Source organism: Suricata suricatta, chromosome 8, assembly GCF_006229205.1.
Source record: "Suricata suricatta isolate VVHF042 chromosome 8, meerkat_22Aug2017_6uvM2_HiC, whole genome shotgun sequence".
Classification (NCBI taxonomy): domain Eukaryota; kingdom Metazoa; phylum Chordata; class Mammalia; order Carnivora; family Herpestidae; genus Suricata; species Suricata suricatta.
Window position 1 is genome coordinate 132,290,153 of NC_043707.1, and position 14,309 is coordinate 132,304,461.

General features: G+C 46.6%; 1 protein-coding gene across 7 annotated transcripts in view; it reads right to left on the reverse strand.

The window, feature by feature from the left end:
• PRDM2 (PR/SET domain 2) overlaps positions 1-14,309 on the reverse strand; it is a 101,075-nt gene that overhangs the window by 50,925 nt on the left and 35,841 nt on the right. The gene's annotated exons all lie outside the window — the stretch shown is intronic.

The window sequence follows — 14,309 nt, forward strand, 5'->3', positions numbered from 1 at the left end:
CAGTTTTTACGGCTATTCATCACTACCGCTGGGCGATCTCACTCCCGTCTCTCCAAGGCCTCAACTGCCTCTGGCCGCCTTCACTCCTGCGGATGGGCCTCTGTCGGAGCTGATGAACGGGCACATCACCGCTCCAGCGGAGAGGAGCCTGGACCTCTGGAGGCTCGTGCACGTGCCCAGACGCTCAGGTAACTCAAAATGCTGTCTTTTAGATTCACAAGCAGAGAAGAAACTAAAATGCATTCTTCTCATAAATTATTGTCACAAATTATACCTAGCCTACTTGACAACACACCTCGCACTCAGATGCACTAGCCTGTAGCAGACTACTGTTCCAATTTAGCTCAATTCTTGCAAGGTAAGCATTTTTTCCTCTACATACTTGGTAAAAGTTTCTGTAACTACGGTGAAATGGAAGTATTTTGATTTTTCTTGGGTGCTTGTTACCTACCAGGCACTTTGTTAAGAGCTACAGGGTGTGTGTGTGTGTCTGTGTGTGTGTGTGTGTCTATCACTTAAAATTGCAGTTATGTCCAACTCTGGGAAAAGCCAGGCCCCTTTTCAGAAAGACCCTACCTAATGTCAACAAGAAGCAAATTCTGAATGGAAAAGATGTTCAAGAGAATCTGAATCTCATTAAAAATAAAAAGAAGGGGAAGGGAGGAGAGAGGTGAAAAGAAGGAAGGCCCAAGAGGTGGGCAGGGTGAAGGAAGGGACAGAGGGAGATGGGGGAGGGGATGTGGTGGATCACCAGTGACCAGGTAAAGCTGGGTGACCTGCCGCCCCCCCTCCTCCAGAGCCCAGCCAAGGAGCTGGGGCACCGGGACGGTGGTCTTTCGGAAACGCTAAATCTCCTCAGTGCCGGTCTCTCAGGATTATGCCACATTATCCTGACTGGATGCTTCTTCTATCTCTTGCCAACACAGGGCTAAAATAACGCCCCCGGGGAACAAAGAAGCCTGGGAGGAAGGGCTTACAAAAGACAAGGATTTTAAACAGCTGTGCCCTAGGCCAGTGCCCAACCAAGGAAGAGAGAAGTCACATTTCACCTGCCCCCAAAAGGTTCCTGTGCCTCCAAAGTCACACATCTTTCCTACAGAAGAGCTGACCCCAACTAATCTGAGACACTGGAACGGACTCTCCTGTCCCTCCCGTGTTGGGGTGGCACTCCAAATAAAACAGGTTCCTGAAGGGCACAAACCCGCACAGCTTCGGATTCATAAAACTACATCTGTATCGCACAGCTTTGATCTGATTGAGGAGAAATACTCCTGGTTGAGGCAGACAGAAACAAATCACAGTACACACTAGTGACTACTACCTGCAACTGCCACCAGGACGGGTAAATCAGGCAATGTACAAGTAGAATGCTGCACAGTGCCCGACGCAGACTCAACGGAACCAACTGTAAGGAGTACCCACAGTTGATTCTACTAAACAGATCACAGAAACCCCACGCCCGCAACTCTAAACTGTCAGCACATGTTCCTTTTTAGGAAGACAATGACAATCTGCTTCCACTAACAATCCCGAATTCATCCACTGGTTTTGTTCATTGGTTCTATACAGTGATTCACACGACCCCCCCCAGACAGCACTATGGAAATAAGAGCCCAGATATGGACAGAGGCTGGACTGAGTGATTCAAACGCTCACTTAATGCCCCCGATCAATATGCAGTAAAGCTCCCACGGAAGCTGTAGGTTTTATCCTGTAACCTTGACATTTTATGGCTTTTAACCAACTGACTAAACACACCAGTTCACTTAGTGGTTCTTAATCTTTTGGGAAAGAAACCTTAGACCCCTTTGACAATCAGGCAACACCAAAGGCCCCTCTGCCCAGGTAGTCACAAAGAGAAAACACTTGGAGACCCAGGGACCCCTACGGCATCACAAAGTCCAGTCCTAAGTCTATGCGAACATGCATATTGAGGGGTACACCTGTGTGATCCCTGAAAAATATCCCAACTCCTTAGACCTCTCAATAAAAATGCTGCAGAGAAAATAAGGACATTTGTTTCCGTAAAACGGATCTTGCTGGCTTTCCTGGTAACTTGTAAGAAAGTGACTTTAGCATTTCTGTTTCTTCCTGACTGCACATCCAGAAAGATGTGAAATGACAGATTCCCTAATCTCCCATGTGCAGCATGGAAACTGCTCCCACACAGTTACTTGCAAGGCTGTCTGGTAATTTAATGTTTAAGAAAACATATCCAAAATTCACCCAAAATGTCAGCCCTGTGAAATCTGGTCCTAACAGCATGGTAGTCAGGAGTGGTTAGGACCACAGAGAACGAAGACCGAAGAACAAGAAGAAAGCAGTAAACACTTCAGCTAGGCAACAAACATGTTCACTTCTGGCCAGGCACACACACCGAATCAAATTCCAGGACTTATCTAATCCTCCCATCTGCGCAGCCACAGGTGTCCCAGTTTGGGTAACCAGTGAAACAAGACAGCTTCTGAGAGAAAAGCGGGTCTCTACACCCGAGGAGTCCTCCAGGGCCATGTGTGCCTAGCTGCAGACCCCCTTACCTCATTTTCAGTCAACTTAATTCACTTCATGTTACCAAAGCAAAGCAGATGGACTTGTACCGGAACTACTCCCCTGCTTTTCAGAAGTGCCGTGACGAGCCACGCACGGGCAGTCACCACGGAGCTGGCTGTGCCAGCGCCCGCCGGTGAAGACGGAGGGACCCAGGGCAGTGTGCAAGCACATTCCCAGGAGGCTCTCGGTGCTCACAGTGATCCTGCGAGGCAGAGCTCTACCCCATTTTACCACCAGGTACACTGAAGATCAGAACATGTCCCAAGTCATACTGCTACTGACTGGGGGAGCTGGGATGTGAACAAGCCCCGTGATCCCAAGGCCAGGCTCGGGCGTGCCCCAAGGAAGCACACGCTGCACATCTCCCGGCACGCAAAGGTACGGCTGGGTCAGCAAGTTTCCCCTTCTCACCTCCCAACAGAGACTCCCGATTCAGGCTCCTCTTAGGTTATCCGTTTGCAAAGTACTGATCAAGCTGTATCTAATCCAGAAGCAGTAAGGAAGCCCAAGCAGTGCACTCATGTACTTTAGCACAGAAACTGAAGTTGGACGGAGCACAATTTACCAATTCCATGCACTTCTGATATCTGCCCGAGATTCAGAGGCTCCTGTCTCTCTAAAACTGAAAAGGGCCAGAAAGAGTGTTCGTTAAGCATCCATTTTTCTTGATTTAATATTTTCTACACTCTACTGCAATCATAAATTGAATTTACCTTGACACACAGGCAGCAATTTGCATTTCTAAGGTTTTTTTTAAATGTTTATTATTTTGAGAGAGAACAAGTGAGCGAGCAGGGAAAGGGTGGGGGAGGGGGGCCCTCCCAAGCAGGCTCAGAGCTACCACCAGCACAGAGCCAGACGTGGGGCTCAAACCCACAAACCCTGAGATCATGACCTGAGCTGAAACCAAGAGTCGGATGCTTAACTGACCGTGACACCCAGGTGCCCCCAATTTGCATTTTTTCAGTCCTGAATTCTTTATTTATTTTGAAAGAGCGAGAAAGCACCCCAAAACTACAAATAGATACTAAGCCTCACACCCAAATTTGATCTTATCAACTACGTGATCATATACACAGAAAAGATACTTCCCTGTGACAATATATTTAGCAGCTAATAAAACTGCTAAAGACAAACAAATTTGGAATTTTAAGCCCCCTGATCTAAACTCCAAGGTTGATTTATAGTTAGTCCCTTTGGTTATTTGTTTTGAATGTGAGTGAAAGGGACACTGTAACTTTGACCTCCTTGTTAAACCTACAAAAATTACAATCCACAACGTGTCACTGCACGAGGGGAGCTCCACGTGTGGAAGATCAGAGCGCCTGCGGCACTAACCCCCGTAGAGCCGAGCATGAGACTTCGGTCCATGCGAACGCCAGAATTATGAGCTCACAGGGGAGGGGCCAGGTGCAGGGCACCCCTCAGTCCTACCAGAGATCCTCAGATGCTCTGCCTAAAACCAGCAGTCACTTGATGGCACAGAGAAACAGGATCTAAAGATCTTCTATGTTAAAAACAAAAACACAGCCAACAGAACCAGAACGGGGCATATCCTACACCTCAAACCGGCAAGAGAACGACATCTGAACCTAAGAAGCCAAACGGTAGGAAGAAAAGAACAAAAGGCACAGGAAGTGCACGGCTGCCCATTCCTAGCTGTGTCGCCACTTCGAACACTGCACGATTGGTTTTGGGATTCTAACCATGGGCGAACAAACCAGTCTGTCTTCATTTTTGTGGCGTGTGGTGTCTCAGGAAGCCTACAAAAGACTGCAGCAGTAGGAGGGATTAGAAGTATGAGGGAAGACTGTTTATCACTGCAGCTTTAATGGGGCGGGGGGAACCTAAGTAGGCACTGACTGGTTTTCTTTTTAACCAAAGCAAAGATAATCCTCTGCAACTACACATAACTGGCGTCACACAATTAATTTATTAAACCTAGCAAATTAGGTTTGGGCCATTCAGACACTGATTAATCAAAGCCTAAAAAAGCAAAAGTTTTTAAAGTATCAAACTAGCAAGGGCTTTAGATATCATAATCTTATTTTTAGAAACTGGTATTTTTATACACACACACATACAATACCGTGATTTTATCATTGGAATAAGTCTCTAGCCTCTGAAACTATTCAAAGATTCTGCATATATTAAAACTTACTGGAGGGAGGTTGGCTGGGGGGCTCCAATCTGTTGAACATCCTACTTTGGCTCAGGTCATGATCTTAGTTTGTGAGTTCGAGCCCCACACTGGGCTCACTGCTGTCAGCTCGGAGCCCACTGCAGAGCCTCTGCCCCCCCACCCCCACCCCTCCCCTACTCAGGCCCTCTCTCAAAAGTAAATAAACATTTAAAAAAATAAAAAATAATATGTATTAAAATATAATACTTAAAATAATTATATATATATATATATATACCAGCTTATGAAAATTTCCATCAATTTGTTTTTAATTTCAGGGTCCATAACCACAAAAAATGGGAAGTAGAAATAGATACAGCAGATGCTTCAAAAGGCTGAGAATTTTCTAGTCTCTTGCCCATAATCCTTCAGGACTTTTTTCTTCTTACTATATGTACCAAGTTTTAACCTTTTAAAACAAAGCTGCCTCCTAACTAACAGAGAAAAGGACAAAACAGAAAGGAAAACACCTTCAGAAAATGAAAGCACAGATTACAAAGTGGCGGTTCTGTCCAGTCCTACCACGTGTGTTTGAGGCATGGAGGTGGGGTGTTACGGACCTTAGAGACTAAATTCTGGGGCGCCCGGGCATCTCAGTTATCGACTCTTGATTTTGGCTCAGGTCATGATCTCACAGTTTGTGAGAATCGGGGTCTGTGCTGACAAAGCAGAGCCTCCTTGGGATCGTGTCTCCCTCTCTCTCTGCCCCTTCCCAGATCACTCTCTCAAAAACAAATATTTTTTTTTAAAGACTAAATCTTTAAGGAACAACAAAATAAAATACTCTTATTAAAAGTTTCAGGTAGAGTCGCCTGGGTGGTTCAGTCAGTTAAGTAAGCATCTGAGTCTTGGTTTCGGCTCAGGTCATGATCTCAGGTCATGGGATCGAGCCCCACACTAGACTCCACACGGACAGCATAGAGTCTGCTTGAGATTCTCTCTTCTCTCTCTCTCTCTCTCTCTCTCTCTCTCTCTCTCTCTCTCTCTCTCTCTCTCTCTCTCTCCCCTTCCCTGCTCACGCTCACTCACTCTAAAAATAAGCAAACTTAAAAAAAAGTTTCATGTAGAAAAGGCCATATTACGTTTTGTTACAAGTTCAAGAAGCTTCAAAATTCTTACACACATATTTCAAAGACTCTACAGTGGAATAATTACAATTAAGAAATCAATCCCTGCCCCTCAACAGGAAAATTCAAGAGAGCACAAAGACAGGTTAGGGCAACTCCTTTCTCGCTGTTTCTTTTCATGCTTTTCCTCCCGAATGAGTCAAGCCACTAGAACAGGGACAGCTTCACCAGGAAACAAAGCCTCTTAAAGTGCTGCTTCAGGCAGTTCAAATGAGCTCCTCTTAACAAGTAAATAAAGCTACCCCCACCCGCCCAAACACTTTGACAAAACAAAGAAACAAACAAAGCCAAATCCCTATCTTTTGCTGGGGTCCTATCCTGGTGTCCTACCTTAAGAGTGAAAGAAACTAACAACCAGCATGATTTAGCTCCACGACAAATCAGAACCGCACTTGCCATCAGCTTCCAGACTTAATTCCAGGAGTGTATGTAAATTAAAACATGTTCATGACCCACAATATTCAGCTTAAGAAAACTTTTTTTTAAATACAATTAATTGTCAAATTGGTTTCCATACAACACCCAGGGCTCCTCCCAACGAGTGCCCTCCTCAATGCCCATCACCCACTTCCCCTCTCCACCACCCGCCATCAACCTCAGTTTGCTCTCAGGATTTAAGAGTCTCTTATGGTTTGCCTCCCTCCCTCTTCATAACTTCTTCCCCCCTCCGCTCCCCCATGGTGTTCTGTTAAGAAACTTTAAAAATTATACTGTATCCAGTGGAAGAGCCCGTCATTCTCCACAAAAGCACACGGGTGCGAGAAGGAAGCAGAACATGTCACCACCTTGAACTCACCAACAGACGAAGGAAAAAGAGCTCCCCCCACCCGAGCCGCCCCCATTGCAGAGGGACCTAGGCCAAGGCAAGGTCTCTCTCTCTGTTCCTTTGGCTTCTAAAATGACTTCAAAAATAACGTAAAACTTGGAGAAAAATAGAATGAATCCCATTCATCTGAAGTCCAAACCAACAAACGCCATTAAAAAAAAATACTTAACAAATAGCTAAAAATGTTAGTGTTTTTAAAAACTGTTTGCTTGGGGTGCTCAAAGGAACACAATAAATATCTACAGTCCATAAACCCCCAAAGCAAAAATAAAGAAGGCATGAGTTCTCACCATAAGGTAGCTTTCTAATACCAAAGGCTTCACTTAATCACACTGCCTTATTATTCAGGATTAAAGTGGGCAATTCCACAGTGAGCAGTGAAAATACAACCTGGCTAATTAGCAAAGCCTTCTAAAGCACTGCTGCTTACCGGGCATAGCTGTCCCACTCGAACATTATGAATAAACACTGCATTTAGGCAAGACACTGCCAAACACCGCAGGAGCCACCCGAACTCATGCGACCACATTCCCCTGGCCCTCCGCCCCAGGTCCCGCACCTGCAAACTAGGTCCCTGTTCCCATGGCGTTACTGGGAACAGGCCACGCGGTCTCACGTGTGACACAGGCTCACCACCAAGAGAAAGCAGTGATTTCTCACATCATGACGGGATGTGCAGGTGAGCGTCCAATCATGAGACAGGCCCGAATCGAAGTACACCAGACGGAGGCGGAGTGAATTCCGGCCACGAAATCCTGTGGTGTCTGGCCGTGGCTGAATCGGAGCGGCAACCAAGAGAAACGGCTGCTTTCGGGATTCATTCACCTTTTTCACCTTGACAAACACCCAAAGCGTTTTCAAGTAACTTGCTTCTCCATTCAGATCCCCTAGGCTGGGTCAGTCACCTCACTAACATTAATATTAGTTACTAATATTAATAAAATCAAACCTTAGAACTCTCCTCGGTGGCATGTCAAGCGTGAAGAGACGGCGGGAGTGACACACGACCCCGCCGGCCCCTGAAACCCACACAGGCAGACGCTTCTTCCAGCCGAAGGTTGTCTGGGGAACTACTGACGATTAACCCACATCACGGTGTCCCTGGAGTGTCTGCCCAACTCCCCACTTCTTCGCAGGCAACGTCACATATAAAACTGGTCCCTTCTGTAGTTCTACTAAGTGCATGTGTGGAGCGGCCACTGTGTAAACCAGAATATGAAACCGCCTAGTGTGGAAAGGAGGCACTTCGTGAGTTTGAAAAACAACACTTAATCTGTAATTCAGGAAAAGAACCTGGTACTCCAATTTAGGGAAAGCACAGCAAGTTCTGTTTTGCTTTTTACTTTCAAATTACAACTAAATTTTTAGTATCAACTGAACTATTTTAAGCTCATTGCATTAAGGGTCTCATTTCTTTTTTCCTGTTAGAAAATTTAGCCATGATCAAACCTATCTTCCGGATTAGGTTGAGCCTCACTTTCCAACTTATATATGGAAAGGAAACCCGGAATAACAGCCTAAGTACACACAGAGCACAGATTTCCTTAAATATGCTCAGTTATGATGTTTGAAGTTTTTAATCATGGCAGTTATTAGGATTTTCTCCAAGTTTATCCACTGAACTACAGCTGAAAAATGTGTAAAATGCTTTGAAAAATTCTAGTTAATCTGCCTAATTTCCCTATGAACAAGGTTATACATAGCAAACATCAAAGGTACAAAGCTACCAATCAATTTATGACCCAAATCGGAAGCAACTCCAGAGCAGTAGTAGAATCAGAAATTTAAAAAAAAAAAAAAAAAAAAAATCCTGTCTCCCTACTATGGAGAAACTATCAAAACTGCATCAAGCTTTTAAAAAGAGGCCACCGTATCGGGGCCTGGCTGGCTCACTTGGAACAGCATGCAACTCCTGATCTCGGGGTTGTTCACTTCAAGCCTCACGTCAGCTGGACAGATTACTTAAAGATTAAAAAAAACTTTTTTATTAAAACTAAAAAATAAAAATAGGCCATGGCAACAGCACATGGCCCAACCTGGCCCGCACCCATCAGAGACGGGGCCGGCGCTCAGCAGAGGCGGCACTCAGCGGGAGAAGGGACAGCCACGGTGGGGGCCAATCAGGACACGACTCACTTGGGGGCTCAACACAGCAGGCTTGCGAGCATTTAATGCTGAGGCCACATTTCCACAGGAAGCTCACCACCTCCCACTGCCCGTGTCCTGCTCCAACCTGCAAACAAACAAGAACTACCAAGGAGTGCCCTTTAAATAAGTGGGCACAGGACCCGCCCACCAGATGCCCACGAGGCTCAGGGCCCATCTGCCATCATCCTCTGGCACCACGGCCAGGCATCCATCATCCAGACAGGCCTCTGCCCTTCAGCTTTGGCCAAAGAGCCTCAAAAGGAGCCATCGGCTACTCTGGGACACCAGGACAGCAAATGCCACAGAGGCACCCCTGTTCCCTCAGCTTTTATTACATGTATTCTTTAATTTTAACTTCAAACAGAGCCAGTGTTGTGACGTAGGTTGCTGCCACCCACCCCATGGAAACCTGGACAAAAAGCAGTATATCCTGCAGAAGAAAAGGGATGGAAAGCCTGGGTTCAAATTCTGAGCTGCGGCCCGGGGCCCAAGCTCACACCTCTGTCAGAGCCTCTCCTGCGTCTGTCTTTTACCTGTTGCCCAGCAGTGACCTGTGGCCTCCCGTGTCCCCCTGAGTTTTTCTTTCTCCAACTCATGCACTGGTCTTTCCTCCCTCCTTAATATCCTTCCTAGAAGTCCTCCCCATCATGCTCTGCTTTGTCACCGCACAGCAGCAGCGGGTCCTCCTGCCTGCCCCCCCCGGCCCCCACATGCAGACTGGAACACCCAGCGAGCCCGACCTGCACTGAGCCCCGTTAAGATGGACGAGAAGCCCCTCCCCAATTGCTTTACTCCTCTCTCTAATCTTCCTGCCTAGCCAGCCACTAAGTGCAGGGCCTGGAAGAAAATGGGCCAATATGTCCATTTTCAAAGCAGAGTTTCATGTGCGGGTTTCTAGGCAGCCCCTCTATGCACCCACTGGCCCCCACTTCCCGCCCCACCTCCCACTGACCCCAGCAAGAAATTTCCCCAAACTGCTGACCGAACATCCAACTTGGTCCCTCTCCCCGGAGCTGGACTTGACCGGGTCATTCATGCCACAGCCTCTGAAAGGCCATCCCTGGCTACCCATCTACAGTCACGCCGGGTCTCACACACACGCAGTGTGACAAAACTCATCGTGTTCACCTGCTGGCTGGTCGAGCCCTGCCTTCGGAACACACTGTCCGTGAGAGCAGAAGCCTTGGCGGCTCTCGTTCTCTGCTGGAACGCGGGCGCCCAGCACAGTGGCGGACGCGCAAACGCCTGTCACATAAGGGAGACACTCCAGGCCTCCGCCCCTTCGCCTTGCTGACCGCCCCCTGAGGCTCCTGCGCATCCTCCCTGCTCCTCTCATCCTGTGGCCCTTTCCAAAGAGACCACCCAGTGAGCCCAGCCCAGAGAACCCCCTTCCCTTCCCCGTTGCCCAGAACACTAGGTCGGAGCTAACCCTGTTTCCTTAAATGGCCTCAGACCAAATCACTTTGCACGTGGCTCTCTTACCTCCCTAAACTGAACTTTAAGTGTATGTAGAGGCTCTGTCACCTTTGGAGAAGAAAGAATTTGAAATAGAATTTGTAGTTGCACTACAAAAAACTAAGTGTTCTTCCCAGTACCAAGGTTTTATATGGACGACTCTGATTACAGAGACACATCAACGATTCCCACTTTAAGCTGACTGTGACGTAACTACTCCGCGGTGCCTACAAGTCACTGAGACACACACTGGAAACCAGTCGGTACGCTCGGGGACTATTTACAGCTCTGATAAAGGGCTACCGGAGCCTCCCGAGTGACCTGAAGGAGCGCTACACTCTTCCCATTCATTGCCGGTTTTGTCATAAATTGCCCTTCCTTTTTTTTTTTCTTTACAGTTTTTATTTATTTGAGAGAGAGGGAGAGAGAGGGAGAGACGGCATGAGCAGGGGAGGGTCAGAGAGAGGGAGACACAGAATCTGAAGAAAGGCTCCAGGCTCTGAGCTAGCTGTCAGCACAGAGCCTGATGCAGGGCTCGAACCCATGAACTGTGAGATCACGATCTGAGCCAAAGCTGATGTTTAACAGACTGAGCCCCCCAGGCGCCCCATAAACTGCTCTTCTTGATTGCCCAGCCATCAGGCGTCAAAACTATTTGCTGTCAGAAATACCTCCTTCTCTCTAATCTGCTGTGCACATGCAAAGTCAGAAGGTTAGTTCGAGGTAGGCCTAAACCAAGGGGGAATCGCCACTGCGAGGCTCTGCGGTGGGAAAGAAGGGGGAGAGGCCCGCTGCCCATTCAGGGCTTACAGAAATCCTCTGCAAACCCCAGCTGACAAAGTGAGCCACCAACTCAGTAGCTCCTCTGCAAGGAACACGACCTGCCGGCCACATTCCGTCAGTGGCACTGATGGCTACAATCAGACCGGCCCGCTGCGCCGAGCTGCTCTGTGTGGTCTCATCTGCTCCCGACAGCGACCCCGCGAGGTCAGGTAGCACAAACTGCTCCGTTAGGACACCCTTTTTTAAAGCTATGAAGCTGGCTCCCAGAAAGGTGACATGATCTCCCCAGTAATAAACCCGGTCAAAAGCCGGGAGCCCCACGTTTCACGCTCCTTCCACGGGGCCCATCTGTGGGAACCGCTATCGTTCCCTTAGGGGAAAAGGACTTCATGGAAGGCTCGTCTGCAGCCAAGAGACAGCAGGCCAACAACACGTTCTGATTCTGCTACTACGTTCTGTATTTTGCCAACAGCCATTACTTACTGCTAACCCGCAAATTCCATCTCTTCTCACAGTGACAGAAAATACAAATCGAGAAGATGGAAAGTCCTTCGAAATATGTTCTAGGTTGCTTCACAGATGATCATCTTCCCACGATGCAAGTTAAAATCACTGAAACATCAGACACTAAAAGTCCTCCCTTCTTCTCTACCTGGAAAGGCTGATCTGTCCCATCCAAGAAATTCTCACACTCAACCTCCTCACGGGCTGCTCAGACAAGTAAGAAATTAGGCTGAATTACAAAGCTGAGAATCCAAAATTCTAGTTTGAAATACCTGATGGAGGCACATCTTTGGCCCATGGCAGAACTACACGCTCCCTGGTCAGAGACAATATGAACTGTGGTCTCTTCCTTCACTACAGGTTTGTGTGGGTCACTGTTTGCCAATCAGCCAGTATGTACTGAGGGCCTGTTCCATGCCAACCATCCAGGTGCTGATGAGCAACTCTCAGAGGTAACATTGGTCTCCCCAACTGGACTCCAGGCCACTGCTTCTCTTCTGCTCACCAGCGCGCACCATACAACCTAGCAGAGTGCTCGGCATACGGCGGGGCTCAAGAAACACGCGTTGTTGGGGCGCCTGGAGGGCTCAGTCGGTTGGGCATCCAGCTTCAGCTCAGGCCATGATCTCGCGGTCTGTGAGCTGGAGCCCCACACCGGGCTCTGTGCTGACAGCCCAGAGCCTGGAGCCTGCTTCGGATTCTGTGTCTCCCTCTCTCTGCTGCTGCTGCCATGCTCATGCTCGTTCGCACTCTTTCTCTCCCTCCCTCTCTCAGAAATAAACATTTAAAAAAATTAAAAAAAAAAAAAACATTAGTTGAATGAAGGAACAAATGAATGAGTAAGAGAGACAGAGAGAAGAGGCCACTCTGTAAAGGAAGCAGGGCTTTTTACTGCCCAGAACGCGCCTCGTGACCCCCCAGCAATGTGACCAATTCTGAACGGTGCCACGTGCAACGCACAGCTGTAGGCCCAGCAGCTGCCGTGCAAAGGGGCCGAGGCCCAGAACTCTGAAGAATCCAAGGCTTTGTTTCTGTGTGCCGGCCTCATACCCAAAACGAAGTGAAGCCACTGTCCGTCTACCTGTCAGCTGGGCGTCTTCCACATCTGGCTTTCAGAATTACTACGTTAACATGCTACTACATGAAATCTGTCAATCACCTCTCTGACATCACTGCCTGCAAAAATATTTAAATGTCTGAGGTCACATGGAAGACCTAAATGGAACCGAGTTAAAATGAAAATTTCTCGGTTTCAGGTCTTTGCAAGAAATAAAATTCGCTTTCACAGAGTATTTCACTTAAAAGCAAGAAAGGTTTGACTCATTATTTAACCTCCCTAAACTTCAGACTCTACCAGTAAACTTACTGTTCAAAACAGACTAAGTTCCAAGAGCAAGCTTCATGCGAGGGTTTTCATTAAAACCTAAGATTCTGCAGATTAGAGGCTTCCCAGAGTTAAGTACAAACTACTTCATTCAAGAGGAAAACCCAGCAATCTAGGCATGTATAAAAAATGAACATTACACATACGTGTAAATTCATGTATCGCTAATAAAAAGTTTATTTTCAGTTTTTCTCTCCACATCCAACTAAAAGAGAAAAAAAAAAATTCAGGGATAAATAAAAAGGCAGAAAATGATAAAATGTTCTAAATGTGCACACCAAAGTATGCTGAACAGAAAAAAACCAGAGAGAAGCTGCTGGTAAGCTATGAATATATTTAAATATATGATCAGTTATACTTCGTAGCAGAGTAAAGATCACCCCTTCCCCTCAAACGCTAGTCCCTGCAAATAAATCACAACTTACCTGGAGAGGCTGGTGGCGTTACTTACAACCAAAAAGAACACTAAATAAAGGAAGTGAAATATGTAACAATTATTCACTAAACCTAAAATCAACAAAAAAGTGTAAACCTGCTACAACAGTAGAAAAAACACTTAGGAATTTTTTAGACCCTGATCATCTGATTCAAGATCAAAGCATTTAATGAACTAAAAGAGTGACCAAATAACATACAGTAAATAAAAAACATGTATTTAATAAAGACCCAGCAACTGTCTCTTGGGATGAGTTAGATTACACTGTGAAACACAAAGAATGTGTAATGGAAAAAAATCAGTATGAACTTCTTGCCTATGTTTTCTAATATTTTTACATTCCTCCAAAATCAAGTTTATGTTACGATTTTACTTACAGTTGGACTTCCACAACTCACTTGGCAATGTTCTGAGTAAAGGGCGAACTCCTAAGTTCTGAGGACTATTAAAATTTACATAAGACTTAAGGCAGGCAAAAAGAAGGGGGGCGAGCAAAAAAGGATTTATATTAATAAGAAACTTCCATACAGTGCCCTAGCTTATATTCAAAAACTGGACTCTATGAAAGATTCACGAATTCACATTAACAGTCTTCATTTAAAAAAAAAAATCCCAACGTGTCCCAATGCCAGCTGGAAATATGATACATCCAACCAAACTATTTTCCTACGCAGAAATGATCCCCTCCCCCTTTGAAGTATGCCTAAGCTTTTGCCTTTTGTTTGAAAACATCGTAAAACAAAATAAAAACTATCAAGAGTTGAGTCAAAAGTAACAGAACGGCACGGTCTTCAACTTCCATTTTGTTACTGGCCTCATTTCGAGAAGGTCTGCTGCGCCCAGACCTTCGCCCACCCCGAGTGTTGCAATCGTGCGCGGCGCGGCCCGGCGCCGGGAGAGGAGCGGCGGGGCCC